The sequence below is a fragment of the Harpia harpyja genome, chromosome 2, assembly GCF_026419915.1.
Source record: "Harpia harpyja isolate bHarHar1 chromosome 2, bHarHar1 primary haplotype, whole genome shotgun sequence".
NCBI lineage: Eukaryota > Metazoa > Chordata > Aves > Accipitriformes > Accipitridae > Harpia > Harpia harpyja.
The window spans coordinates 27530433-27546893 of record NC_068941.1 but is presented as its reverse complement, the minus strand read 5'-3'; the positions used below and the strand labels follow the sequence as shown (position 1 = coordinate 27546893).

The 16461-nt window shown below is 42.8% G+C and overlaps 1 protein-coding gene across 22 annotated transcripts in view; it reads right to left on the bottom strand.

Moving 5' to 3' along the window:
• ADGRL3 (adhesion G protein-coupled receptor L3) overlaps nucleotides 1–16461 on the bottom strand; it is a 530989-nt gene that overhangs the window by 299777 nt on the left and 214751 nt on the right. The gene's annotated exons all lie outside the window — the stretch shown is intronic.

Below are 16461 nucleotides of genomic sequence, written 5' to 3'. Positions count from 1 at the left end.
AAAAAACTTCCCTCAGTCAGCTTTTATGTAGATACCTGCTGCGCTCATCCATGCAAAGAAGGTTTGTATCTTGCCTTTAATGGTCGTGAATAGACAAAAAATGTTCCAGGACAGCTTCTTTGAATTCCTAGGAATAAAAGATGGCAAGGAGGAGGAAGGGAATTGCTTAATGCAAACCAACAGATGGGATTTCAGTCAGAGGCTTGCTTTGTTTTCATAATGAACCGTAATCTGTGTAATCTAAAACAGTTTTTATTTGCTGCAGTGAGACATCAAGACTGTAGCTATGGCATGTGAATTGTTTCCTCAACCATTCATTGTTATGAAGGTACCTCTTCACTGGTCCAGGGTCCAATGCATCTTTAGCAGTCAGCCAGATTAAGTTTAGGAGGATGGATTAAAGTGTAGGTATGGCACTACATTTTTAGTAGGTTTGTCTGCTTTGGGTTTGGGGGTTTGTTTTTTTTTTTTGGGGGGGGGGGGGTTGCTCTGTTTTTTAATTCAGGCTTCCGATATGGTTCTCTAATAAACTATTATAGTTCTGCGAAGCCTATTAACTGGTCTCCAAGTGCTATTAGCTACATAAAGTCTTTGCGGTGTACACCCTACAACATCACATCAATGGCAGAGGCATTTAGGGTCCTGGTATGATGTTACTGGGATGGGATGGGATGGGGGCATTGTTTTCCAAATCCTACTTCCCAATCACGGTGCTGCAAATGTCCCCAACCCCGGCGTGGTCCTGTAAGTCCTCTTTGACTGGGCAACCACTCACACCAGATGCGGGGAGTTGCAGAGAGCCAACAGCACTGCATAGAAGCAGGGTCTCCATTCTGCTGGCAGGCTCTGTACCACAGATCTGTCCCTGCCACTTGGGCAAAGCAGGGCACAGTATTACTATATTATGTCATGTTACATTATACACTATACTACAACATGGAAAGGTGAGAAATTCAATGTTAAGGTGCAAAGCCAAGAAAAACTTAAGCTACCTGGAAGCCTGGAGCTGCAAAGAGTGACTGCCACATATATTGCTTATTATTTTGCTCAGGTCCAATATTTAGGTTTCAGCAACATCAGACTTGTGGCTTCTCAGCATACTTACATTCCCATAATGTTTTGCAATATAAAATACTGACTTCTATTCATACATATTTCCCCATGATATTTAAGTTCATCTTCATATTAAAAATAAATGGATTTAAAATGTAGGCAGCTACATATATAAGCACTCTGCTTGAAAGACATACTTCATCTTTAAATAGCAGCAATCAATACACACAGCATATAACCTAAACAAATTTCTATTATGAATCCTTAATGGATGCATGCTTTGGTCATTTTTATTACTAATAGATTATTGATTTACAGAATACATTACCACCTTAGACACTGGGATTTGCTGGAGTCCTTACATCCTGAATGTAGTTTTAGTCAAAATAGGAGCCAAAAGTCAATAACCCGTTTACCGCCAGCACAACCCCTCTACAGAGGTAGATATTTTAATGCTGGTCTGACTCTCACAGTGGAATCACTTTCACTCTTCTTTATTGCCAAAATGCTTTGGGAGTAACAATTCGGAAGAATGCTGGCAGACGAACCTTGCAGATCCCTCACAGGGCAGTTTCTCTGAAATCAAGGCACCTGCTTGGGCTCTTTTGCTCAGAATCAACAAACAGTTTCTCTGTCTTTGTTGCCATTCACATCAGGAAGGGGTGATTGACTCCTGCAGTTGCCCAGGAGAAAGGGAACTAAACAGCTTGCTTTGATATGAATACTAATACCAGCAGACAGGGAGAAGACAGCATGCCAATCAGTCCCCCCACTACAACCATAAACAGGCTGCGCAGAACACGTCAACTGCTACTTAGTGAGGCTTCAGGAGAAGCCTACAATAAGATGGGTACATCATAATATTGTTACACAAATCAAATCCAAAATGTTTGTTTACTGCTACAAACAGACATGAGGGGGAAAAAGGGGTTTAGGGTTACAGTTACTTTGGTGAAATAATCCTACATTGTTAACTTACAGATTTACGTTACTCAGGCGCAACAGTACAAATGTGTCTTGCTGGGATATTATCACGCCTTGGGCAAGTCGGTCTTTATGTCAAAAGCCGAGCACAGAAATGGCAGAGATGCAGTATCGCAAGCATCATCAGTTCTTCAGCTGTTCAGTGAGATGACTCTCCTATAATCTCAAAATCAGCTATTTTCAGAGTAAATCCAAAGTAATATATTGCTTTTCTGCTTTTAATGCCTGTTAAGAGATGGATGAGAACCCAGCCCCTTGGAGAGAAAGGTCTGCAAGGAGGGACCCCTGCTTCTCTCTGTTTCCTCTTTGCCTTTTTTTTTTTTAACTGATGCATAAGGACAAAGGAATAAAATACATACAAAGGCTTTGCCCCCTTTTTGCAGAAAAACAAACAACTGCAAAAGAGACAACAGTAGTCAAAAACTCCTGAGAAAATAACAGCCTCAAAAAGCAAAAGTCATATCAATTGCTTAGGCCTCTCTGCACACAGAAGTTAAGTGAGGTGAAGCAAAAAAGTTTAATTCACTGAACTGACTAGAATTCAACAAATAAGCCATCTAAAAAGTAGGAGATAAGCTCCTAAAAACCTGGCTATAAAGTACACTGTTACACCAACTCTAAACTGACTTTCTTCATCCGTTGTCCCATTTCTAACCTAAAGGCAAGGTGGTCACCCCCTCCTCTTATATCTTTCCCATACAGGGATGGCTCCCAGCACGTGCCTTGCAGGGGATGCCCAACATGAGCCAAATTTAGAAGCTGGTTCAGTCCTCATCCTTGCTCCAACACCAAAAGAGACAGGAGAGCTTCAGCAGCATATTGAGAAGTCCCTAAACATAACAAGAGCATGAGGGGAAAACATCACGCCAGCGTTCCCTGCCTTGTCACCACCTGATTGTTTCTCTCTTTGCTGATGTTAACTTTGAGGACCAGCAACAGTGTTGCACAAGAGGCCCACCTAGCAGATACAAAGCCTGACAGATCCAGAACAGACCCAGCGGAGGCTCTTCCAGGCTATGGTAGGGCTCTTGACAGCCCAAAAATGTTGCAAAAAGAAAGTCTCATCTTTTAAGCAGTACAGGAAAAAGCTTTCAAAGGCCCAGCTGACACCCATGAGGCATTTTGTAAGCAGCCTTTTCTGCTTCCATCCTCATTCACCAGTGGCAACAAGAAAACAAGACCAAATATAAAATTATTCTGGCTGATGCCTGTTAATGGATCTGTCCTACATGGAGACAGTCCTGGAAATTATCCTTTCTCCATAGTGGCAACACCCCTCTGGCATGGCTTGGGTCCAGGACCCCTAAGTTAGAGGGCAACTCCCATTTTTGTGAACATTTACTGCATCACCATCCCTGCTCAGCACATGCACACAGAGCACAGCAAACCCGGTAAACACTGAGAGTTTATTTCCATGTATCTTGTGCCAGGCAAGGACACGACAAAACACCATGTTCCTAAAATTAAACTGCCTTTATTAGCAGAATTAAATAAGGAGGTGCCACAACTTCACTTAACTTCAAAGCCATAGGCACACGTTTGCGGCAGTTGTTTGAATCAAATGTGTTATTCACCCAGATTCACACGGAACAAAGCAATCTGTAAGGCACACCAGAACTGGAAAGTAATATTCAAACAATATCTCCCTCTCTCATTTTTAAACACACAGCCAACACTGCTCCATTGAAATATCTTCCAAACAAAACAAATACCTTGCAAAGATATTTTTATATTTCTTTTAATGCAATATAAAACAGCTATGCAAAATAAACAAACAGAACCTACAGAAAACCTTTCCTTTCAGCCCAACCAAAAAGCTTAGCTGGATCCCACGCAGTGGTTTGGGGGACTTTTGTTTTTCATTTCCTTCTCCTGCCTTGATCATTTCAGCGAGCGAACCAGGGCAGAGAGAAGGCAGGTATGAGATGAGGAGGCTGGAGGCTATCAGTGGTGGAGAGCTTGACTCTGCTGGGTGAGCCTGCCTGTACTCTGCACCATCACCCCTGTAGAAGTGCACAGACCTTGGCATTGTGCTTCCCAGTGATCATTTTCTGCGCCATCTTTGTGCTCCTGCCATACGAATGCCATCAACAACCATCCCCATGCCTGGAAGCCCTTCCACCACAGGCGAGTGCATTCAGAAACACCATAATAACCTACCATAACAACTTCCTAAGGCCAGGAAGCTGAGGAACTCATCCAGGTCAGCTTGCCATAGCCCAGAGCAATGGCCGCTTTTGTCATGAGTTAAGCAGCAGTGTATCTTTCCTCCTTGGCAATGATAACAGCTTCTTTTCTGCATCCTCCTTAATGGCCTTGGACTGGACCAACTCCTCAGTTTGCTAAAGGGTTCTCTTGATGCTGTCAGCCACCCATCAAGGATGGGGCTGTTTCAAGAGATGCAATGATTTCTCCATCAGCATTAGCAGCACTTCATGCTTCAGAAGCAACACAGGCATGGCACAGATGGAGGGAGTAGGAGACAAGGCCAAGAGAAGAGGCTTCTTTTTATTTTTATCCTCACCTCGCCCTGTAGACATTCATCTCCTTCAGCTGCATCCTCATATTACGTGCAAACACTGGACAGCGCCCAGATATCTGCTCTGCCCCCCTGCTCCAGGGTATTCTCCAGTGTTGTCCAAGGATGCCATGCCCTACCACAAGTGGTGTTGCTGTACGTCAGCTGCACGAACCTCCAGGCAAAAACCTCTCCTCTTGCATGGGCTTGTTATCACAACATGCTTGCGTTTGCCTGCTAGCCACAGAATGATTGCACTGTATCTCACCAAGACTTGGTCATATTTCCCTAGGCTTGCATTTTCCACTTATCAGCATGGCTGGGATTACACAGCAGCTGGTCTGGCAATTCAGAGCAAACTGAATAGGCTGTTGACTCACAGCATAGCTGCAAATATGGCAGTTGAATGTTTGGCAACTTTCTCTAGCACTGCACATCCAGACAGAGTAGGTCTGTACCTCCTGCACTCTGGGTTCCTGCAGCCTGCATGTGCTTCTGCATTAGGTTTTCAGCCCTTCACTGGGTCTTTCAGTTAGATTTCTCTCCATCCTCCCTCCTGCTAACCTGCATGCATCATGTGGAGTCACTGCTAGGGAGTCTTCAATGTCTCCAGAAATTATGTGCTGGAGCCAGAGCTGTCAGTTATCTAATGGAGTTAAGCCTGCCTTTTCCTGCATCTTGGTTCTGGGCAACAGAAGCAATATTATTCCACTTGGGGCAAGGACACTCGCAAACCCCAGGCAGCCTTGGGCAGTATTCCCAGCAACAGCTTCTCAGTCATACCTTGGGGTCACTGTTCTCCCATAAGCTGGGAGGCAAATTTTATGTTGTTCTCTTATCTTTATCCTCCAGGTAGGTCTGTACACAGACTCATGTCTTCCTTTCTCTATCACCCTGCTCCTGCAAGGGAATTTTGTTCAAAATGCAAGTTTTTTCGTGTGCTTGAGATCTTGCATATAGCTCTTTAATTTAGTTTGATAGTGACAGTGGCCCTCTTTTTCTTCTCATTTTAATCACACTCTTGTGTTGATGTACGGTTGGCAACAGTCCTGCTTTGAGTGGGAAGTTGGACTACAGATCTCCAGAGGTCTCTTCGAACCAGCACTGCTGTAATTCTTGCTCTTTGTGGGTCTCACTGGCACCACCATACTTTATGCTTCGTGTTCTAGATAATACCCCAAACTGAACAGTTACTTCAGGAACAGAATTGGCAAAGGTAGAGCTACAACTACAGCACACACCTTGGCCATGTTCACAGGCTGCCCCTCTCTTGCTTCTTCTAGCCTGGCTTCTTTCCTTCCTGTACTAGGGAGGTTGCTATGGAGATTTCTTCAGAAACAAAGAGAAAAAGGGATACAAGAAATACAAAGCACTGAGAAGGGCATGGAAGATAAAACAAACATAACGGTACAATATCTTTTGTGTTAATAAATCCATTTTCCCCAAATCTTCACCTAGAAAGCCGCTGATGAAGAGACCAGACCCTCAAATGCTCCTACTCTGTGGGCACATTCCCCATCACACTGCATGGGCTCTTCACAGTGCTGAGAGCCCCCATGAACAGCACCCCAGCAACACACGATGCTTAAGGAGGCAGAGTCGGTACATACATGTGCGCACACATGCAAAAAGAGCTAGTAGATGATTTGGTGGTGGCAACTGAACACAGAGAGACAGAAACTCTGCACATAGCTTCTCCTCATAAAAGCAGATTGCTCACTGCCCAGAACATCCCACCGGCACTGCTTTTATGCAAGACCTGCCTTTGCTATGAGCCAGCTGCCAAAAATCAGGGAAAACCCAGGTCTGGGCCCCACATGAGGGTGGTCCAGCAGCACGTTGACACATTTGTGCTAGGTGGTTTATGGCTCCGAGTGGGTGTTCTTTTTGTTGTTGCTGTAAACCCGTGCTGCCTCTAGGATTAGGGGCACAGGGAACTCATGAAACAAAGTGGTCACAACAACTAGTCAGAAAAGGTCCTAAGACCTTTCCCCCCCTCTTAAGAGTTGTTGAGAATGCCTTAAGTGATCAGTACTGTCTTTCAACACTTTCTCTGAGACGCCCATGTGGCTCTCAAACCAAAAGAAACTGGTAGGCAAGACAGAGGGAAGCGGGAAAGAGAAGAAATAATAAAGAAAAAGACAACTCAGATAATACAGTGGCAAATCACAGCAGCTCCATTCACAGCAGTACTCAGGGCTGTTCAATGATCCTGCTGTCATTTATCACCAACACACTAACAGGACGGAGAGAAGCAAGGTCTAAAAGAGATTAGAAAATAGGTACTTGTAACTACACTGATTGCTCCCGTTTTCCAGATTATGCCTTATTTTAGCTCCTCAAAACAAATGCCAGCACCTGGTCATTGTTTGGTGTTTTCAATTTCTCTGGATATTGACCTTGTTATCTTGACTTATTCCCAGCATATATGTTGATAGAGCAACATAAGGACCTTAACTAGAGTCTGAAGACAAATACAGTCCCCGGTCAAGGTATTTTACACATTTATGTAGGCTCAGTTCCCACAGTGTGTGAGTGCATTTCACATTTTTCTGCCTGCCATGCAATGAGAGACAGAGCAGTACTCCTGTCCTCGCTTTATACACCAAGGTTTGAAGGGATTATGGGCCAGGTCCACAAGGAGTGGTCAGAAGAACTGGCACAAGCCTTGGTGCAAGGACTGACATGGGACTTCAGCCAAAAGCCAATGCTCACCCCTGTGCTACATCTTCCCTATGAGCCTCAGTTTGGCAGCGCTGTCAGCATCTCTGGTAGCTTCACAGTTGCCACAGCAGCATGCAAGCACCTTGTTCCCACTCATCAGCCATGTCAGTGGGCTTCTCAACACACGGAAATGAGCCCAAGATCTCTTTAGTGGTCATAAAAGAAGTCTGTGCAAAAGCAGGGCACTCAGCTTAGCTGTTTTCGCTAGCCAGCTGAGAAAGCTGGAAATGTTTGTGGAAGAAAAGTCCTACTCTGCCTCTCCCCTTGCCTCCATGATGGCCCTCAGGACTGGTCAGGCTGCACACAGGCAGCATTCTGCTGCAAGGCATGCAGGTAAGCAGCTTGCATGCATATGCTCAGAAGCACAAAGCCCTGTTATTAAGCATTATCCCTCACAAGTGTTCCCATGCCAAGGAAGTTCCTAATAAATCCTCTAGCTTTCAGCAAGGTCACTAAAAGATCAGATATTGACTTGACAGGTAGCAGGAGGTGAGGCAGTTCAGGTCTGCAGAGCAGATGCAAGGCATGAATCCTTTGCTGAAAAAAAGCTACAGCCTGAGATGAAGGTTCAGCAGCAAGTCACATATCTTCTTCAGTGACAACTGACCCATCACAGAAGCATCCTGATTTAGTTTTCACTCAGAGGCTGGTTACTACAGCACATCCCTTGCTGGGATGGCTTCTACCCAAGCAAAAGCTAAATATCCTCCTTACAAGCATGATACAAATATACTGAAACAGTTTCTTCAGCTTGGAAAAGACAGAACAGAGAGAGAGATATTTGAAATGTCTAACATTGATAATGGTATGAAGAAGGTAAATAGGATATAATTGTTCATTACTTCTCATAATACCACAAATGAGGGAAGCCAATAAACTACTCACAGTGGCGAGGTTCAAACAAGCATAGTTATGTATTTTTGCACATAACATATAATGACCTTGGGAACTCAGTGCTACAAGATAATGTAGAAGCCAAAGAGTCATTCAAAAAGGACTAGACAAATTCACGTAGCACAAGGTCTATCAGTGGCTGTATGTAACCTTACAGTCCAGATGTTATCTCCAGATTAGAAAGTCTTAACATCAGAAACAGAGAATGTATGCCAGGAGAACAATTACAGACATGCCATTATCCTCATACTACTTTTCCCCTCACCCCATCTGTTGCTAATTACTGCTGGAGACAGGACAATGGGTCAGCAGGTCTTCAGCCTGACCCAGTAATGCTTTCCTTAGGGATGTTCTCACCACTTGGAACATAAGAAAGAGTAACGTAAGGTGTCTTCTAGCATCCTCCTAACAAAAATGAGTGTGATTGTGAGAAAGAGGGGAAAATTAGAGCTAATTAACATAATTTGACTTCTACCCAGCTATTGTGCAGAGAAAACCTGGAGAAGTACATGTGTTACTATCTTCTCCCCTGAACCCTATTGCTCCATTAAATAAGATATCATTACATCAGTGTAAAAACTTATTTCCTAAAAAATAGATTTGCAAAGGTTCCACTGGCTTAACACCACTTTCCCTGAACTCTGTGTTAAAACTCCCCTTGAGTTCAGTGATAGCACTGAAGGGAGATAGCAATGGCAGCAGGGGAGAACACATCTCACTTGCTAATCCTCCAGCTAAAGCTAAAAATCACTAAGGGAAACATTCAACAGGAACTCAACACACATTACCTGCCTCTATCACTAAAACCTAAGGATTCAAACAGAACAAACAGCTCTCTGATACCAACATGCCGAAGTCAAGTGTGACCACAGGAGCATGGCCTGGCTTGTCATTCACACAAAAGCAATGGAAATGGGGGCAGGCCTCAGCTCCAGTATATCCTTATACTCTGCTTTGGCGTAGTGTTAGTCTTGTTTCATATGGGAACATGACTCGTATAATACTGTTATGTACAGGTCTGTATTCGTGCATCCCACCAAGTCACTGACTTTCAAGTCAAGGAAAAGAGATTTCGCTAATGATTAACTTCCTACCTGTTTGCTAAGAACAGTAACAAGGCAAAAGGAGAAACTCTATTAGCACAGAAGAAACTGTAGTTTCAGCTCAGCCCACACTAGACACTACAGGAATCCAGTATACTCAGTACTTTGCTAAGCTACCATCTACTAGCTCCCATAGGTGGGTGCATATGGCAGTGAGCAATGCCCAGTTAATCTAAAGACTGTATTCAAGTCTCAGGATATCCCACTGCAACAGAAGGAGAGCCAGTCCACATGAGAGTGGGATCTTGCTCTGCTTTCCAGTCACCAAAAAACCTTTCCCAGTCCACCCCCTGCTTCCAACCCTGCAGGAACCAACAACCTCTAAATCCCTTTTTCCTGGATGTGGGCCAGCATCCTAGGGGTTAATTACAAAGTAAATATTGATCAAATCCAGTCTATCCCACACTCAGCCAGATGGTGCAGCTGTCAAAGTGCTCTGTCAGTGCATAAGAAGAATTAATCGTGCTACCAGTCCTACCGTAAGCTCACAGCAAAGTTACATTTTAACGGTCAAATTAATTTCAAGACTTCATTTTCTTCTTGCCATTTTAAATCACCATAAAAAAAGATACAATATTTCTGGAATATAATAAAACACTTTCCCATGATCTCTAGCACGGTTCTATTAATACACATCACTCAGCTTTTACAGCTTCTCCCAGCAAGTCTCACGTGAGATCCACGCAATGATTCAGGAAAGGTTTGCCCTCACTCCCTCATACATACCAAAGGCACCTTTCTACCACATTTTAATCAAATATATAGGTTGCATAAAACTAACAAGGTATTACTTTACACAGTACACTGCCATTCAAGGTTTGCCTACTAAATGAGGAAAAAAGCTTACCAAGTGGCATGCACTTATAATGCCATTTTAGAAGCATTTTAAATATTTATATAAAAACATATGTAATACATTGAAAATAAAGAGCTGTAATGCAATACAGTAACAGCCTGGACAGACGCACTTACAGGGCTATTTCAGAAAGTAGCTGCCAAGGTCCTCAAATAACATAGCCAATGAAGAACCATCAGAGGAAGAAAGTCACTGAAACAATTGTTGGACTAAAAAGGCTTCACTGCAGTAAAGAAATAAAGCCAAAGAAACCTCAGAAAAGTCTCTTTGCTTAGCAGAAGTTGCCAAAATCACATGACGTACAGCAGCATCCAGCTGAAAGTAGTATCTAGGCCTGAATAACTTGTTACTGCATTACTCTTTCTCCCTTTCTCCTATCCTAAGGAACACGGGAATTGCAGCTTTCAGGTTGCTTGAAGTTTCTGTACCACTGTAGTTTAGGGTGTTGGAAAATATATGCCTTCTAAAAAATAACAAAGATGATCTCTGAAAGTTAGTGTGTGGGGTGGTAATAAAAATATTTTTAAAAATTTAAAAGGGAAAAGCAAAAGCAACAGAACCACAACCTTCCAGCCTGGTCCAGGACAGCATTTCCCACTCCACGCACCCCAAATTATCAGACCATTTCTGCCTACACCTCCCTTCAGGCACAATGGTTACATGAATGACACTCACCTCCTTGCTCTCTGCAGGACAAGCACTCAGAAGCTGCCTCCACTGTGTGAAGGTGAGGGCAAAATGACTTAGGGGCTAAAATCCTAGTCTACAAGAAGTCAACTGAAGCTCTAGCAGCTAGCCCTCAGTTGTTCCAAGCCAGTGAACTGCCGATCCACAGACCAACAAGACTTGGAGGGTGCACAGGACCCTTATGGAACAAAACTGCGCAAATTTTCACGGAAGAGTTATTGCACGCTGAGATGAAGAGAAGCAATACATGTTTGAAAAAAGAAAGGTTTCTTCCTTCTATTACTGTCAACTCACCATTTTACAGTGTGGTTTAAAAGACATAGGAATGATGATTAAAAACTGTCACATTTCCACTAAAGTGAAAACTGGAGCATCCATATCTGCACTGCTGCCTCCTGTGACCGTTAGCACGGGGTAGCCCAAGCATGAGCAGAAAGTGCCATCAGCTGAAGAACAGCACTTTTCAGAATAGCAACTGCTGCCTGGCTCTGGAGCCCACATCCACAAGATGACCCAGTGAGCAAGGGTTTGAGGAAATCAGTTTTCCCCTATATTTCTACCTGCAAATGGGACAACATGGCTCAGGCAAAGCCTTGGTTGCATCAGCCTACCAGAGACCTACCTATTTCTGGATGGGAAAAAAAGGTGTGATTTAAAGCCAACTTTTAAAATACTCTTTCTAGGTAAGAGTCAGTTTATTTTCACTCTACCACAGGAGTTGACTTCAAAAACAAGCAGGAAAAGTTCAGGCTACACTACCAGTATTTCAATTTTGAGGACAGCAGCTTTTCTGAAAGAAACACGAGCATGCATCCTACAAGGCCTGCCACATGTACAAATGCTTTCCCCACAAGATAATAATTTGCGAGTCACCAAATATCGCATAAGTGTGTTGCATGACAGACAACACAATATACTAACAAAAAAGTTTGCTACCACTTCAGCAGATTTCACCATTTTTCTCACTACAAAAAAAGTGTACAAAACTACCTATTTTTACATTTTGTTTAAAACCAAACTTCTGTAAGGCATCAGTGGTTCATCTTCAAGCCATACTGTTACTTGGTAATACCAAAAAGTTAGATAAACCCCAGAGAACCTAAAATTTTATTCTAGCATAACATGCACCTGTTTTTACGCGTTACTTGACACACGTGGATTAAGAAAGTATGCTTGTCAGGTTGGTGTTGTTCAGTATGTATAGCCCCCAGAAGAGCTGGCTGAGAATGTTCTGGCAGAACTTTTCTTCCATCAGAAAACAGTGATCTGTCAAAACTAAATCTGTTCATGGGAAGAGGGGAAATTCTGAGAAATCTTTCTGGGAAAAGAAAAATGCGCATAAAACAAAAACTTCCAAATTGTCAAAATGTCCAACTTAAACATCTTCTAAATGAAGAGATTAAACTAATCTTGAATGCCTTTTCATTTCCAAGAGCATATTAATCTTTTTTTCAATCAAGTTTTAAAAAGTTGAAATTAAAATGTGTTGCTTCCAAAACTGAGAATCCAGTATTTTCACTGATGAGTTCACATGCCCTTTTCCCTGCTCCCAAATTATACACTGATTCAATTTGAGAGACAAACATTCCAGTCAGGACAGGAAAATTTTCCTTTCTTTTCCCCTCAAAATCATTTCAGCATGATCAAAAAAGCCTTTTTCCTCTGGCTTTTCGCAGCAGACAGGGAGCCATGCACACAGCCACACTCCACTGAGTTCCTTTAGGATTAGGATTTTATGGAACAAACCATCTCTAATGAATGTTAAATATGAGAAATAGAAAACGGTGTAAGAAAAACAACCATGTTTATCATAAATTTCAATTTCTTAGACAACATCAGAAAAAAATCTCCATTGCCCATGGCAAAATCTTGCTGCAAATCATACACTTTAGGAACTAGCTGCAGCATAGGAAGAGAGCTCTCTGATTCTTTTTTGTTTGTTTCTGGTGAAAGTAACCTCTCTGACAACAACTGCACCACCACACAACAAAAATCCAGACTCAGGTGAAGCAGGTACAGCAGCAAAACCACCAAAACCTTTTTCCTCTGAGCTAAAATTACCACTGCCATTTTCACCCCATGCTTCTGACATTCGAGACATCTGAAAAAAAAATCCTCCTTTCCAGCTCCCATCAAACTCTGATTCAACTGGGAAAATCTGAAATGCAAGCGTCTACCTGGTCGTTCTCCATCAGGACCATATGGAGAAAAGACAGCACTCCCAGGAGGCTCTTGCAGAATTTTATTCCCTTACCTGAAAGCTTTTTTCACATCAAATAGTTTAATAATTTCTTCCTGCATTGAGACCTCACCTAGTTGCAAAATTGTAAGATAGGGCACACCATACCACCACCAAAAGTTTGCCAATTTCAGGAGCATGAGTCATCAGAAGCATAGTGATCATCACACCCATTAAAGCCTGGCTGAACAGCTGGATTTATGATAGCCATATTAACAATTTATTACTTTTTTTAACATAAGGAAATGTGACATGGCATAAGCAAAGCTGACAGTGAGTATCTGAAGACCAGTTTCTGCTGGCGACCTTTGGGGTGGACAATGTCAGTGAGCTGTGGCATGGGAGTCAGCTCCCGAGATTGACAGTAATGGGCAACTCCAGCAGGTCACAGCTGCTGAGCACCTAATTGCTACTTGAAAACCTAAGTCCTGGGTTATTAATGTTACTGCTGATAAACTCTCCACTATGCTTCCCTCCACAGCCATTATTGCTTTTATGATAGTTTTGAAGATACAGTCAATGCTATTTATGTGATGAACACCACATTAAAGCTGTTTTTAATAAATGCACAGCTCAATATTCCTGCTGGTTACCTCCCTTTTGGCTCAGCAACATCCCCTCCAGCTCTGAGACTACTGTGAATCTATGATACCAGCTGTGCCAAAGCATTCAGTTCAAGCCAACTCCTCTCTACTAGCGACTCTCCTGCTTTCTGTCGGGAGAAAAGACAAAGTTTCAATCTCATCAGTGAGATGAGATCACCCATTACTTCAAGCTTTGCCTCATACTTTCGCAATGCCCTTGCTGGTTTGCGCTTTGCCTGGGTCAAAGTCCAGATGCTTTCTGTCAGCTAAACATAGCGCAGAACAACTGAAAACTCCTGTTTTTATTGACAGCAAGCTGTTAACTAATCAACACCATAAAATAAAAACCAAACAGATTTCAAACTTTATTCAAGACCTGCTTGGCACATAAAATCATCTGAAGCACGAATGTTAGTTAAAATTAGTGCATCCTGACTGCCACTTGTGGAAAATTAGATACACCATAAATGTCCCCTTAATGTCATTTATTTCCAAAAACCTGCACAGAGTCGGCTGCAATTTCAATTCTTTACCGATTTCACTCCCCAGCTGCAGCAGAAGCCTGCAAATGTGATTCAACTCTGACAAGCAGCTCGGTTTTTAAAAAAGGGGCACGGTGGCAGGGCTCTGATTTTATTGTCTCTGTAATTTCTGTATTAAATGTGCGCAGCATATATAAAGATTGCTGGTTTTCAGGGTTCTTTAAAAAAATGAAAATGGAGAACAACAATGCCTCACTGTCAGTCCCCCCAAAAATGAGCCTGGGATGTGAAAATCAGCCCAGGATATGTCTTTTTTGCACATCATCATAAGTAACAGAAGTTCTTCAGGCAAATTAGCCACAGCTGTTGCTGTGCAATTTGATGGCATTTATTGGAGCTGCACAAGTGTAACTAATCGTCCATGTAGAAAAAAATTTAGTAAGCCATGTTTTCTCCAACACAGCAGAGGAAGAATAACCACCTTTCTTAGCTCTAATTTGCTAGCAGGAATTTTTAAAATATAAATATAGCAATATTGTTGTCACCAGGAAGGTGACGTTACAGCACAATAACTTAGTCAAAGCAGGTGAACTCTTTCCCATCAAAAAGAGCATTTCTGTTCAACAGATTCCTGAGCAACCAAATACTGCAGTCCCTTTAAGAGCTGGGCAGTTGATGCAAATCATGCATTTTCTTCCTTGCAGCCTCTGGAGGCAGAGCCCAGCACCTCTGTAACCCGTTGAGCCTACTGAGCTTGAAGAAAACATCTGCATCATGACCGCTGGTACAACACTGACATTACAGGAAAACCCAAACCCATGCATAATTTAGAGCCGGTATTTTTAAAAAGTTTTTGCTCTGTTGAACACCAAACATAGATATCCACAAACGTACTAAAGTTCTGACATCTTATTTACTTCCTAACTTCCCACAGATTTCAATGTCAGCTGAAGTGCTTAATTACTTTTCTGGATCCAGCTGTAACTCCCTTAAACCTCCCTAAAAACCCCCGCCTGAGTAGGAGTTGTGTGCCTGATCAGTAAGCAGCTCGTATTGCCTGTGTACAGCTCCCCTTGTGCTAAGGGACTGCAGCTGAAAAAAACTGATACATGCAGAGCCTACCTCCTTTCAGGCTATGTGCACAGCATTCCTAACCTCCCTCTCAAGCAATGCAAGCCTTACAGATAGAGCAATGCTTGTGTTCACATTAACATACCTAGCGGTTAATATCAGAGCCCTGTAACTTTTCAACACACTATCCTCCCTGTTGCCCCAAGCACACCTATAAAAAATGTTAGGCTCTCAAGTTGAGCCCAAATGCCTACCCAATTAATGTAGCTGTCATTTATCTCAATGCTTTTGACATTAATATGGCACTCCAGCATCCCGCCAGTGATATAATGCCAATAGAATCAGATCTTGTTAGGCAGGGATGCAAGGAACAGCATTTCATGAATTTTTTCAATGACCTTCAGTATTCCCCCCAATCCAGGCTGTTTTATCAAAACCCTAAAAAAGGACAAAGTTTCAGCGCAGACAGTTTAGTGTCCTGGTTTCAGCTGGGATAGAGTTAACTGTCTTCCTAGTAGCTGGTACAGTGCTATGTTTTGAGTTCAGAGCGAAGAATGTTGATAACACTGATGTTTTCAGTTGTTGCTCAGTAGTGTTTAGACTAATGTCAAGGATTTTTCAGCTTCTTATGCCCAGCCAGCGAGAAAGCTGGAGGGGCACAAGAATTTGGCACACGACACAGCCAGGGCACCTGACCCAAACTGACCAACGGGGTATTCCATACCATGTGACATCCCATCTAGTATAGGAACTGGGAAGTGGGGGCGGGGAATCGCCACTCAGGGGACTGGCTGGGTGTCGGTTGGCGGGTGGTGAGCAATTGCACTGGGCATCATTTGTACATTCCAATCCTTTCATTATTGCTGTTGTCATTTTTTTAGTGTTATCATTATCATTATTAGTTTCTTCTTTTCTGTTCTATTAAACCGTTCTTATCTCAACCCACGGGTTTTGCTTCTTTTCCCGATTTTCTCCCCCATCCCACTGGGTGGGGGGGAGTGAGTGAGCGGCTGCGTGGTGTTTAGTTGCTGGCTGGGGTTAAACCACAACATTTAGCCACTCTGCTATTCTCTTTCCCTGTTACCATCACTACAACTGCATTGCCATAAATGTCTGTGGCACCTTCCCAAACAAATAAAGATGACACAGATGACACACTCTATACCCCAGAGAACTTAATTTCTGACACATCTTGAGAAAAAGAGCAACAGTTCAAGCATGAGAGGGCAAGGGGTCACCTTGGAGACGAGGGAAGAGACTGACGGC